The sequence below is a fragment of the Bubalus kerabau genome, chromosome 17, assembly GCF_029407905.1.
Source record: "Bubalus kerabau isolate K-KA32 ecotype Philippines breed swamp buffalo chromosome 17, PCC_UOA_SB_1v2, whole genome shotgun sequence".
Lineage (NCBI taxonomy): Eukaryota > Metazoa > Chordata > Mammalia > Artiodactyla > Bovidae > Bubalus > Bubalus kerabau.
The window spans coordinates 19108578-19121390 of record NC_073640.1 but is presented as its reverse complement, the minus strand read 5'-3'; the positions used below and the strand labels follow the sequence as shown (position 1 = coordinate 19121390).

The following is a 12813-nucleotide window of genomic DNA, read 5'->3' as shown; positions in this document are numbered from 1 at the left end:
CTTTCAAGTAAGAACCAAAAACTTGAATAAAAAAAACCAAGTGAACATAAGAACCAAAGCTTTAATTAAAAAAACCAAGTGTAAACAAAAATAGTAACTGGTCTCCTAACCAAGTTGAAAAAAATTTACTCTTTAGCCATTAGTGCTTTCCATCTTTAATAGTACAGCGGTTAAATAAACATGGCTTTGTCATTTTATTAAGAACCTAGATATTTTGAAAACACAGAGAATGAAATTGGAACACAGAGACTGCTTCCATTATAAGAGAATACTCAGAAAAAAACATGAGAAGAGGAAGAACACTATCACAAATTTTATGTTGCTTCATTACCTTGCTCACCAATTTCAAAGATGCATTTGCCGTGAAGATAAAATACACTGACTGAAATAAAAATCTAGTAGTACTAGCCCCTAGAACCAAATATCACACTCACTCTGTGTATGAATATGGGTTAACAGGAAAAATGTACACAGTATTAGCTCACAAACCAAAACGATTTCTCGATCCTAATATTATTTCTTAAATTTCTCTTAACTCTGACAATAAATGAACAAGGAATCAATGAGGCTGTCTCTCAACCAGATCAATGCTAAACTGTCTTTCTATTATTTGCAAGTCCCTACTTTTCATCCCTACTGTCAAAATTGAGTCCAGCAAACCTTCATGAAGTAGCTGCCACTGCCAGAGTAATGTGCCCTCTGCTTTGAGGGCACGAGACAGAACGTGACCTCTGATACCAAGGAGCTGACCCAGGTGACATACAGCCGTAAATCAGATGAATATCAAACAAAACAGTGCTGCACATGGCAATACATGACTAAGTACCAGGTGAGTGAACAAACGCTAAAGTTTACAGCAGAAAACAACATAGCAAGCTTGGGGTACTTTATGCAAAAGGTGAGGACCAGAACCAGGATCTGAATTTGGGGGCCAGGGGGAGCAAGTAGAGCAGTTAGAACAAAAGGGTAGAGAAATAAATGTGTATGAGACGTTGGGAGTCAAATGAATATACAAAAGAATGGGATTTATTTATCCTTAGGCTGATAATTAAAGTTAATTCCATGTCAAATCAGTCTACCTTGAATTGAATTTTTTTAAAGATGCAGTCTAAGTAGGATAATTTATAAGTAAGGAAGTGAAATGGCAAATTTGGCAATTCTTGTCATCATTTGATTCATATAAACAGCCAATTTCTATTCTCTCTCTCTTTAGTTGCTAAGTTGTGTCCGACTCTTGCAACCCCATGGATTGTAGCCTGCCAGGCTCCTCTGTCCATGGAATTCTCCAGGCAACAATACTGGAGTGGGTTGCCATTTCTTTTTCCAGGGTTCTATTTTCTAGTCAGGAATAAATCGTTTATCTAGATTCACCAAAGTACTTGTTCAGATCTCTTCATCTGCCAGCCTCTAAGAAATGTGTGCAAAAGGAAGAATAATCCATAATGCAACCATATTTTTACACTAAGATCAAAGGCTATTAAACGATATTATTTGATTGTCATCTTAAAAACTGCACCACAGCTTTTAGGTATATGGCCTGGATTTACAGAAGAATAAAATTCACCTAAAAAACCACGAGCATCTATTTCTATTCAGAAACAAATTTTTAAAAAACTCACCAAGGAGGTCTACATATGGAATCAATTATCACCTACTTTAAATTATCAGACACATTAATTTTAGGCCTACAAATTTCAAAGGAAGCTAGGTATGTCGGTATTGCTTTGAACACTCCACATAATATGAGCAGTCTTTTTAATCATCACCTCTGAGATTCTGACCTCAGCTCAATTTGTCAGTCTCTTGATCTTTCCAGTTAAACACAGGAATATGAAAGGATGCTTATATATATAAAAACTCCAGAGTATCTGATTAACTTGGAATATTTTATTTTCATCTTTCACTTCCTGAAATTAAAACTCTGCTGTAATATCCTGACTCTATTTAAAGACCATAGTTTAAGACTGACAGTTTAAACTTTACTTTAAAACTGAGTTTCTCTAATTGTTTTCTACTATACACATTACACAATGATTCAACCTGACTTGAGTTGCAGTGGTTCCAGTGTACTAAACCATCTATTCAGGTCTCCATGACCACAACAAACACTTCTGAGATGGTACCTATGACCAAGGTGGCATCTAAACTAAAACAGGCTGGGACCTGGGACCTATGCTGCAGTCATGGCACCTGGACAAAAATCTCCTCAAGCAACAAAATACAAAAAAACTGTAAGAGACTAAAAATAACTGTGCACTAACAACTGGGGTAAATTCTGGACAAAAGATACAAAGAAACCAAGGAACCCAACTGCTACTTCTGAAGAGCCTGGAGCAAGATTAGGGCACTGAATGCATGCTCCCTGCAGACACCACCACCAAAGGGGTGGGTAAACCACCTAAAGTCACCCCTCAGGCCTGATCCCTGGACACACCTCTAACGTAACCACATATAAAGAACCAGTTTGACACAGCGAGTGAGCAAGGGAACATGTTACTTGTTCTTGCTCCTCCCTGCTGCAGTAGGGAACCCAAAAAAGCCTTGCCTGAATTTCTTGTCTGGTTTATGATCAATTCCTATTGATTAAGAAGGCCAAGAAACCTGGCAGGTAACATGACCATAAGATGATCCCTTTATTTTCAATTGAAAGTGAAATGATTTAAAGTACTGCCCAGGCCTTTTTTCCCATCATTAACCATTTCTCTGAACCTGACTTAATGCGCATACTATCCTCAAAGATAAACCAAGATGAAACTGATCAGTATATGTACCATACATGACCTTTTCTATTCTCCTGGAAATAAAACCACATCACCATGATCAGGAAACTTTCTTATCTAGTTCAGCATTATAGGCTGTCCTATAGCTCTTTGGCACAGCCTAGAGACATATTCTGCAGAAATGACTTTTACTGATGGAAACTGCCCCTCTCTACTATGGCTGTGGTGGAAGTGGGCCTGTAAATAGTCAACTTTTACTTACTGGCCAAACAATAGATTCCAGCAGCCCCTCTCACCGGAGGAAATCCTACTCACATATTCTTAAAGGAATTTTCAGGCTATAGAGGGAGATGAACCTGAGTGTTAATTCTTAGGGTTTTAGAAGAACAGAGCTGAGACTCAGACTCAAGAATCACAAAAATGTTGCTGATGTCTGTGACATCCGCTAAGTATAAATTATGATTTATTTAAGTACTGTCAAATATCTATATATCACTATATCCATTTATATATCACTACATATATGGTCAAATACGAATAAATTTCTAAATGTTTAGTTCAGTTCAGTTGATCAGTGTGTCCAACTTTTTGCAACCCTGTGGCCTGCAGCATGCCAGGTTTCCCTGTTCATCACCAACTCTCAGAGACTGCTCAAACTCATGTCCATCAAGTTGGTGATGCCATCCAACCATCTCATCTTATGTCATCCCCTTCTCATCCTGCCTTCAATCTTTCCCAACATCAGGGTCTTTACAAATGAGTCAGTTCTTCGCATCAGGTAGCCAATGTATTAGAGTTTCAGCTTCAACATCAGTCCTTCCAATGCATATTCAGGACTGATTTCCTTTAGGGTTGACTGGTTTGATCTCCTTGCAGTCCAAGGGACTCTCAAGAGTCTTCTCCAACACCACAGTTCAAAAGCATCAATTCTTCGGCGCCCAGCTATTTTTATGGTCCAACTCTCACATCCATACATGACTACTGGAAAAACCATAGCTTTGACTAGACAGACTTTTGTTGGCAAAGTGATGTCTCTGCTTTTCAATATGCTGTCTAGGTTGGTTATAGCTTTTCTTCCAAGGAGCAAGCGTCCTTAATTTCATGGCTGCAGTCACAATCTGCAGTGATTTTGGAGCCCCCAAAATAAAGTCTGTCATGTTTCCACTGTTTCCCCATCTATTTGCCATGAAGTGATGGGACTAGATGCCATGATCTTAGTTTTTTGAGTGCTCAGTTGTAAGCCAACTTTTTCACTCTCCTTTTCCACTTTCAGCAAGAGGCCTCTGTTATAAACTTACTAGAAAAATTAAATTGATCAAATTTTATTGTCTCCCAAACAAAAATATGTTTTGAAAATAGTTTCAGAGTAAAGATTTAAATGATGAGTCCTTTTTCTTTAAGGCAAATCTGAAAATTTTTTTTTAATTATTTTTTAATTGAAGGGTAATTGCCTTACTGAATTTTGTTGTTTTCTGTCAAACATCAACAGGAATCAGCTACAGGTATACATATGTCCCCTCCCTCTTGAACCTCCATCCCATCTCCCTCGCCATCCCATACCTCTATGCTGATACAGAGCTGCTGTTTGAGTTCCCTGAGTCATACAGCAAATTCCCATTGGCTATCTATTTAACATAGACCAATGTAAGTTTCCATGTTACTGTCTCTATAAAAAGAAGGAAGGAAGTGTAGAAACACATAATAATGAAAGTTAAAGGCATATTCCACCCAACAATTCCCAAAAATAAAAATTAATTTTTGTCTTCACTCAAACACCAAAGCACACAAAGGGCAAGAATTCATGAAGTAGATACCTCCTTCAGAAGATCAATAATTAACAAGAAAATGGTGTGGTAAAAAGGTAGAAGTTTCCATTTATAAAATAAATAAATCCTAGGGATGTAATGTGAACTAAATGGACTGGAATGGGCAAACTGAATTCAGATGACCATTATATCTAACTACTCTGGGCAAGAATCCCTTAGAAAAAAAGGAGTAGCCCTAACAGTTAACAAAAGGGACCTGATTGCAGTACTTGAGTGCAATCTCAAAAACGACAGAATGATCTCTGTTTCCAAGGCAAACCATTCAGTATCACAGTAATCCAAGTCTATGCTCCAGCCACTAATGCCTAAGAAGCTGAAGTTGAATGGTTCTGTGATGACCTAAAGACCTTCCAGAATTAACACCAAAAAATATGTTCTTTTCATCACAGGGAATTGGAATGCAAAAGTAGGAGGTCAACAGATAAGTGGAGTAACAAGGAAGTTTGGCTTTGGAGTACAAAATGAAGCAGGGTGAAGGCTAACAGAGTTTAGCCAAGAGAAAGCACTGGTCATACCAGAAACCCTCTTCCAACATCACAAGAGGTGACTCTATACCTGGACATCACTACATGGTGAATAGCAAAATCAGATTGACTATATTCTTTATGGGCTTCCCTGGTGGCTCAGAGGATAAAATGTCTACCTGCAATGCAGGTGATCCAGGTTCGATCCCTGGGTTGGGAAGATCCCCTGGAGAAGGAAATGGCAACCCACTCCAGTATTCTTGCCTGGAGAATCCCATCAACAGAGGAGCCTGGTGGGCTACAGTCCATGGAGTCACAAAGAGTCGGATATGACTAAGCAATTTCACTTTCTTTCTTTCTATATTCTTTGTAGTCAAAGATGGAGACGCTCTATACAGTCAGCAAAAATAAGACTGGGTGCTGACTGTGGCTCAGATCACAAACTCCTTATTGCAAAATTCAGGCTTAAATTGAAGAAAGTGGGGAAAACCACTAGGCCATTCAGGTATGACCGAAATGAAATCCCTTACGATTACACAATGGAAATGACAAACAGTTTTTAGGGATTAGATCTAATAGAGTACCTGAAGAACTATGGATGGAGGTTCCTAACATTGTACAGGAGGCGGAGATCAAACCATCCACAAGAAAAAGAAATGCAAAAAGGCAAAATGGTTGTTGAGGAGGCCTTACAAATAGCTGAGGAAAGAAGAAAAGTGAAGCGCAAATGAGAAAAGGAAAGATATACCCATCTGAATGAAGAGTTCCAAAGAATACCAAGGAGAGATATGAAAGCCTTCCAAAGTGATCAATGCAAAGAAATAGAGGAAAACAACAGAATGGGAAAGAGCAGAGATTTCATCAAGAAAATTAGAGATACCAAGGGAACATTTCATGCCAATATGGGGACAATAAAAGACAGAAATGGTATGGACCTAACAAAAGCAAAAGATTTTAAGGAGAGCTGGAAAGAACACACAGAAGAACTATAAGAAAAAGATCTTAATGACCCAGATAACCAGGATGGTGTGATCACTCACCTAGAGCCAGACATTCTGGAGTTCAAAATCAACAGGGTTTTAGGAAGCATCACTATGAACAAAGCTAGTGCAGGTGATGAGATTCCAGCTGAGCTATTTCAAATCCTAAAGGTTGATGCTATGAAAGTCCTGCACTCAATATGCCAGCATATTTGGAAAACTCAGCAGAAGCCACAGGACTGGAAAAGGTTAGTTTTCATTCCAATCCCAAAGAAAGTTCAAACTACTGCACAACTGCACTCATCTCACACGCTAGCAAAGTAATGCTCAAAGTCTGAAAATTCTCCAAGCTAGGCCTCAACAGTACATGAACTGAGAACTTTAAGATATACAAACTGGATTTAGAAAAGGCAAAAGAACTAGGGATCAAATTGTTAACATCTGCTGGATCATAGAAAAAGCAAGAGAATTCCAGAAAAACATCTACTTATGCTTCATTAAATATGCCAAATCCTTTAACTGTGTGGATCACAATAAACTGTGGAAAATTCTGAAAGAGATGGGAATACCAGAGCACCTGACCTGCCTCTTGAGAAATCTGTATGCAGGTCAGGAAGCAACAGTTAGAACTGGACATGGAACAACAGACTGGTTCCAAATAGGAAAAGGAGTACGTCAAGGCTGTATATTGTCACCCTGCTTATTTAACTTCTATGCAGAGTACATCATGAGAAATGCTGGGCTGGAAGAAGCACAAGCTGGAATCAAGATTGCCGGGAGAAATATCAATAACCTCAGATATGCAGATAACACCACCCTTATGGCAGAAAGTGAAGAGGAACTAAAAAGGCTCTTGGTGAAAATGAAAGAGGAGAGTGAAAACGTTGGCTTAAAGCTCAACATTCAGAAAACAAAGATTATGGCATCTGGTCCCATCATTTCATGGCAAACAGATGGGGAAACGGTGGAAACAGTGGCAGACTTTATTTTTTTGGGCTCCAAAATCACTGCAGATGGTGACTGCAGCCATGAAATTAAAAGACGCTTACTCCTTGGAAGGAAAGTTATGACCAACCTAGATAGCATATTCAAAAGCAGAGACATTACTTTGCCAACAAAGGTCTGTCTAGTCAAGGCTATGGTTTTTCCAGTGGTCATGTATGGATGTGAGAGTTGGACTATGAAGAAAGCTGAGTGCCGAAGAACTGATGCTTTTGAACTGTGGTGTTGGAGAAGACTCTTGAGAGTCCCTTGGACTGCAAGGAGATTCAACCAGTCCATTCTAAAGGAGATCAGTCCTGGGTGTTCTTTGGAAGGAATGATGCTGAAGCTGAAACTCCAGTACTTTGGCCACCTCATGCGAAGAGTTGACTCATTGGAAAAGACTCTGATGCTGGAAGGGATTGGGGGCAAGAGGAGAAGGGGACGACAGAGGATGAGATGGCTGGATGGCATCACCAACTTGATGGACATGAGTTTGAGTGAACTCTGGGAGTTGGTGATGGACATGGAGGTCTGGTGTGGTACAATTCATGGGGTCGCAAAGAGTCAGAGACGACTAAGTGACTGAACTGAACTCAACTGAACAGCTTAAGGTTAATTATGATATTAGTTGGACACTTCCTCTGCCCTCCCATTTAAAAAAAAATTTATTTCTAATTGAAGGATAATGGCTTTACAATATTGTGTTGGTTTCTGCCATACACTAACATCAGCCACAGGCATGCATATGTCCTCTCCCTCTTGAAACTCCCTCCCACCTCCACCACATAAGACACCTCTAGGTTGTCACAGAGCACCAGTATGAGCTCCCTAAGTCATACAAGAAATTCCCACTGGCTATCTATTTATTGTTCAGTAGCTCAGTAGTGTCTGATTCTTTGCGACTGCATGGACTGCAGCACGTCAGGCTTCCCTGTCCTTCACTATCTCTGGGAGTTTGCTCAAACTCACATCTATTGAATCAGTGATGCCATCCAATCATCTCATCCTGTCATCACCTTCTCCTCCTGCCTTCAATCTTTCCCAGCATCAGAATCTGTTTCAATAAGCTAGCTCTTCACATCAGGTGGCCAAATATTAGAGCTTCATCTTTAGCATCAGTCCTTCCAATGAATATTCAGGGTTAATTTCCTTTGGGATTGACAGGTTTGATCTCCATGTGGTCCAAGGGACTCTCAAGAGTCTTCTCTAGCATCACAGTTCAAAAGCATCAATTCTTCAGTGCTCAGCCTTCTTTATGGTCCAACTCTCACATCCATACATGACTACTGGAAAAACTATAGCTCTGACTATATGGACCTATGTCAGCAAAGTGATGTCTCTGCTTTTTAATATGCTGTCTAGGTTGGTCATAGCTTTTCTTCCAAGGAGCAAGCATCTTCTAATTTCAGGGCTGCAGTCACCATCTGCAGTGATTTTGGAGCCCCAAAAAATAAAGTCTGACACTGTTTCTATTGTTTCTCCGTCTATTTGCCATGAAGTGATGGGACCAGATGCCATGATCTTAGTTTTGAGAATGTTGTTGTTTTTTTGTTTTTTTTGTTTTTTTAAAATGTTGAGTTTTAAGCCAGATTTTTCACTGTCCCCTTTCACCTTCATCAAGAGGTTCTTTAGTTCCTTTCTGCTTTCTGCCATTAGGCCGGAATCATCTGCACATCTGAGGTTACTGATCTATTTTACATATGGTAGTTTATATACTTCCATGCTCCTCTCTCCATTTGTCTCACCCTCTCCTTCACAAGTCTGTTCTCCATATCTGCATCTCCACTACTGCCCCACAAATAGGTTCATCAGTACCATCTTTCTAGATTCCATATATATGTGTTAATATACGGTATTAGTTTTTCTGATTCTGATTTACTTCACTTTGTATAATAGGTTCCAGGTTCATCCACCTCATTAGAATGGACTCAAATGTGTTCCTTTTTACGGTTGAGTAATACTCCATTGTATATATGTACCACAGCTTTTTTATCCATCCATCTGTCAATTGACATCTAGGTTGTTTCCATGTCCTGGCTATTGTAAATATTGTTGCAGTGAACACTGGGGTACATGTGTCATTTTCAGTATGGTTTTCTCAGGGTATATGTCCAGTAGCAGGACTGTTGTGTCATATGGTAGCTTTATCCCTAGTTTTTTAAGGACTCTCCATATTGTTCTCCACAGTTACTGTATCAATTTACATTTCCATGAACAGTGCAAGAAGGTTCGCTTTGCTCCACACCCTCTCCAGCATCCATTGTTGATAAATTTTTTGATGACGGCCATTCTGAGGTGTGAAGTAATATCTCACTGCAGTTTTGACTTGCATTTCTCTAATAATGAGTGATATTGAGCATATTTTTATGTATTTATTGGTCTTCTCCTTTCCTTCTTTGGAGAAATGTCTGTTTAGGCCATTTGCCCAACTTTTGATTGGGCGGTTTGTTTTTCTGGTATTGAGTTGTAAAAGCTGCTTTTATATTTTGGAAATGCTTTGTCAGTTGTTTAATTTGCAATTATTTTCTCCCTTCCTGAGCATTGTCTCTTCACTTTGTTTATATGCTTCCTTTACTATGCAAAAGCTTTTAAGTTTAATTAGGTCCCATGGTTTATTTTTATTTCCATAACTGTAGGTGGTGGGTCATAGAGGATCTTGCTGAGATTTATGTCATGGAGTGTTCTGCCTATGTTTTCCTCTAAGAGTTTTATAGTTTCTGGTCTTACATTTAGCCCTTTAATCCATTATGAGTTTATCTTTGTGTATGGTTTTAGGGAGTGTTCTAATTTCATTCTTTTACATGCACCTGTCCAGTTTTCCTGGCACCACTTATTGAAGAGAGTATTTTTGCTTCATTGCATTTTCTTGCCTCCTCTGTCTAATATAAAGTACCTGTAGGTGCATAGGTTTATCTCTGGGCTTTCTATCTTGTTCCATTGGTCTATATTTTTGCTTTTTTTTCTTGACAGTATCATACTGTCTTGATGATTGCAGCTTTGTAGTATAGTCTGAAGTAAAGAAGGTTGGTTCCTTCAATGCCATTCTTTTTTCTCAAGTTTGTTTTGGCTATTTGGGGCCTCTTGTGTTTCCATACAAATTGTGAATTTTTTTGTTCTAGTTTTGTGAAAAATGCCATTGGTTATTTGATAGAGATTGTACTGAACTTGCAGATTGTTTCTGGTAATAAAGTCATTTTCACAATATTGATTCCTTGTACCCATGAAAATGCAATATCTCTCCATCTTTTATGTCATCCTTGATTTCTTTCATCAGGGTTTTATAGTTTTCTGTACACAAATCTTGCTTCTTTGGTAGGATTATTCCAAGGCATTTGATTCTTTTTGTTGCAATGGTGAATGGCATTTTTCTTAATTTCTCTTTATGATTTTTCATTGTTAGTATATAGGGATGTAAGTGATTTATGTGTATTGATTTTGTATCCTGCAATTTTACTAAATTCACTAATTAGCTCTAGTAATTTTCTGATATTTTTAGGTTTTTCTATGTATATAGTATCATGTCATATACAAACTGAGAGTTTTACTTCTTTTCTAATCTGGATTCCTTATATTTCTTTTTCTTCTCTGACTGCTGTGGCTAGGACTTCTAAAATTATGTTGAATAACATTGGCAAGAATGGGCACCCTTGTCTTGTTCCTGATCTCAGAGGAAATACTTTCAGATTTTCACCACTGAGAATAATGTTTGCTGTTGGTTTATCATATATGGCCTTGATTATGTTCAGGTAGGTTCCTTCTATGCCCATTTTTTGAAGAGTTTTTGCCATAAATGAGTGCTGAATTTTGTCAAAAGCTTTTTCTGCATTTATTGAGATTATCATATAGTTTTTATCTTGCAATCTGTTAATACAGTATATCACATTGATTTATTTGCATATAATAAAGAATCCTTGCATCCCTGGGAAAAACAGAACTTGATTACAGCGTACTACCTGTTTAATGCATTGTTGGTTTCTGCCTGCTAGAATTTTGTTGAGGATTTTTGCATTTATGTTCATCAGTGATACTGGCCTGTAATTTTCTTTTTTTTTGTGATGTCGTTGTCTGGTTTTGATATCAGGGTGATGGTGACCTCATAGAATGAGTTTGGCAGTGTTCCTTCCTCTGCAATTTTTTGGAGCAGTTTGAAAAGGATAGGCATTAGCTCTTCTCTAAATGTTGAATAAAATTCACCTGTGAAGTCAGTTGGCCCTGGGGCTTTAGTTTTGGGGAAATTTTTAAATCACAGTTTCAATTTCAGTGCTTGTCATTGGTTTGCTGATAATATTTATTTCTTCCTAGTTTAGTCTTGGAAGTTTGAACTTTTCTAAGAATCTGTTCTTGTCTTCAAGGTTGTCCATTTTGTTGGCATATAGTTGCTCATAATAGTCTCTTATGATCCTTTGTATTTCTGTGTTGTCTGCTGTAACCTCTCCTTTTTCATTTCTAATTTTGTTGATTTGATTCTTCTCCCTTTTTTCTTAACCAATCTCACTAATGATTTGTCCATTTTGATTATCTTCTCAAAGAACCAGCTTTTAGTTTTATTAATCTTTATTATTGTTTACTTCATTTCTTTTTTATTTCTGCTCTGATCTTTATGATTTCTTTCCTTCTACTAACTTTGGGGTCTTTTTGTTCTTCTTTTTCCGGTTGTTTTAGCTGTAAAGTTATGTTGTCTATGTGATGTTTTTCTTGTTTTTTTTGCATTGCTATACTTTCATCTTAGAACTGTTTTTGCTGCATTTCATAGGTTTTCCATCATTGTGTTTTCATTGTCATTTGTTTCTAAGAATTGTTTATTTCCCTTATTTCTTCAGTAACCTGTTGGTTATTCATAAACATATTGCTGAATCTCCATGTATTTGTGTTGTTTAATCTTCATGTGCTTGTGTTTGTTACAGTTTTTTCCCTGTAACTGATATGTAGTTTCATAGCATTGTGGTCAGAAAAGATGCTTGACACAATTTCAATTTTCTTAAATATACTGAGGCTTGACTTGTGACCCAAGATGTGGTCTATCCTAAAGAATGTTCCATGTGCACTTGAGAAGAAAATGTATTCTTCTGCATTTGGATGGAATGTCCTGAAGATATCAATTAGGTTTATCTAATCTAATGTGTAATTTAAGGCTTGTGTTTCCTTATTAATTTTGTTTTGATGATCTGTCCACTGGTGTTAAGTGGGGTGTTAAAAGCCCCCTACTATTATTATGTTACAGTAAATTTCCCCTTTTATATCTGTTAGTGTTTGCCTTACATACTGAGGTGCTTACGCCTATGTTGTGTGCATAAATATTTTAAATTGTTATGTGTTCTTCTTGGATTGATACCTTGATCTTTATGTAATGTCTTTCTTTGTCTCTTTTAAGATTCTTTAGTTTAAGGTCTGTTTTGTCTGATATGAGAATTGCTGTGCTGTGTTTTGTTGTTCAGTTGTGTCTGAATCTTTGCAACCCCATGGACTGTAACCCGCCAGGCTCCTCTGCCCATGGGAAATTTCCAGGCAAGAATACTGAAGTGGGATGCTATGCTTTCCTCCAGGGGATCTTCCCAACCCAGGGATTGAACCCAGGTCTCCTGCATTGCAGGCAGATTTTTTACCATTTGAGCCACCAGAGAAGCCCATGAGAATTGTTACTCTGGCTTATTTTTGATTTCCATTTGTATGGAATATCTTTTTCTACCCTCTCACTTTAAGTCTGTATGTGTCTCTAGGTCTGAAGTTGGTTTCTTGTAGATAGCATATGTATGGGTGTTTTTGTATCCATTCAGTCAGTCTGTGTCTTTTGGGTGAAGCATTTAAACCATTTGCATTTAAAGTAATTGTTGATATGGGG

At 37.9% G+C, this 12813-nt stretch overlaps 1 protein-coding gene across 4 annotated transcripts in view; it reads right to left on the bottom strand.

The window, feature by feature from the left end:
- PHKB (phosphorylase kinase regulatory subunit beta) overlaps positions 1-12813 on the bottom strand; it is a 235261-nt gene that overhangs the window by 118710 nt on the left and 103738 nt on the right. The gene's annotated exons all lie outside the window — the stretch shown is intronic.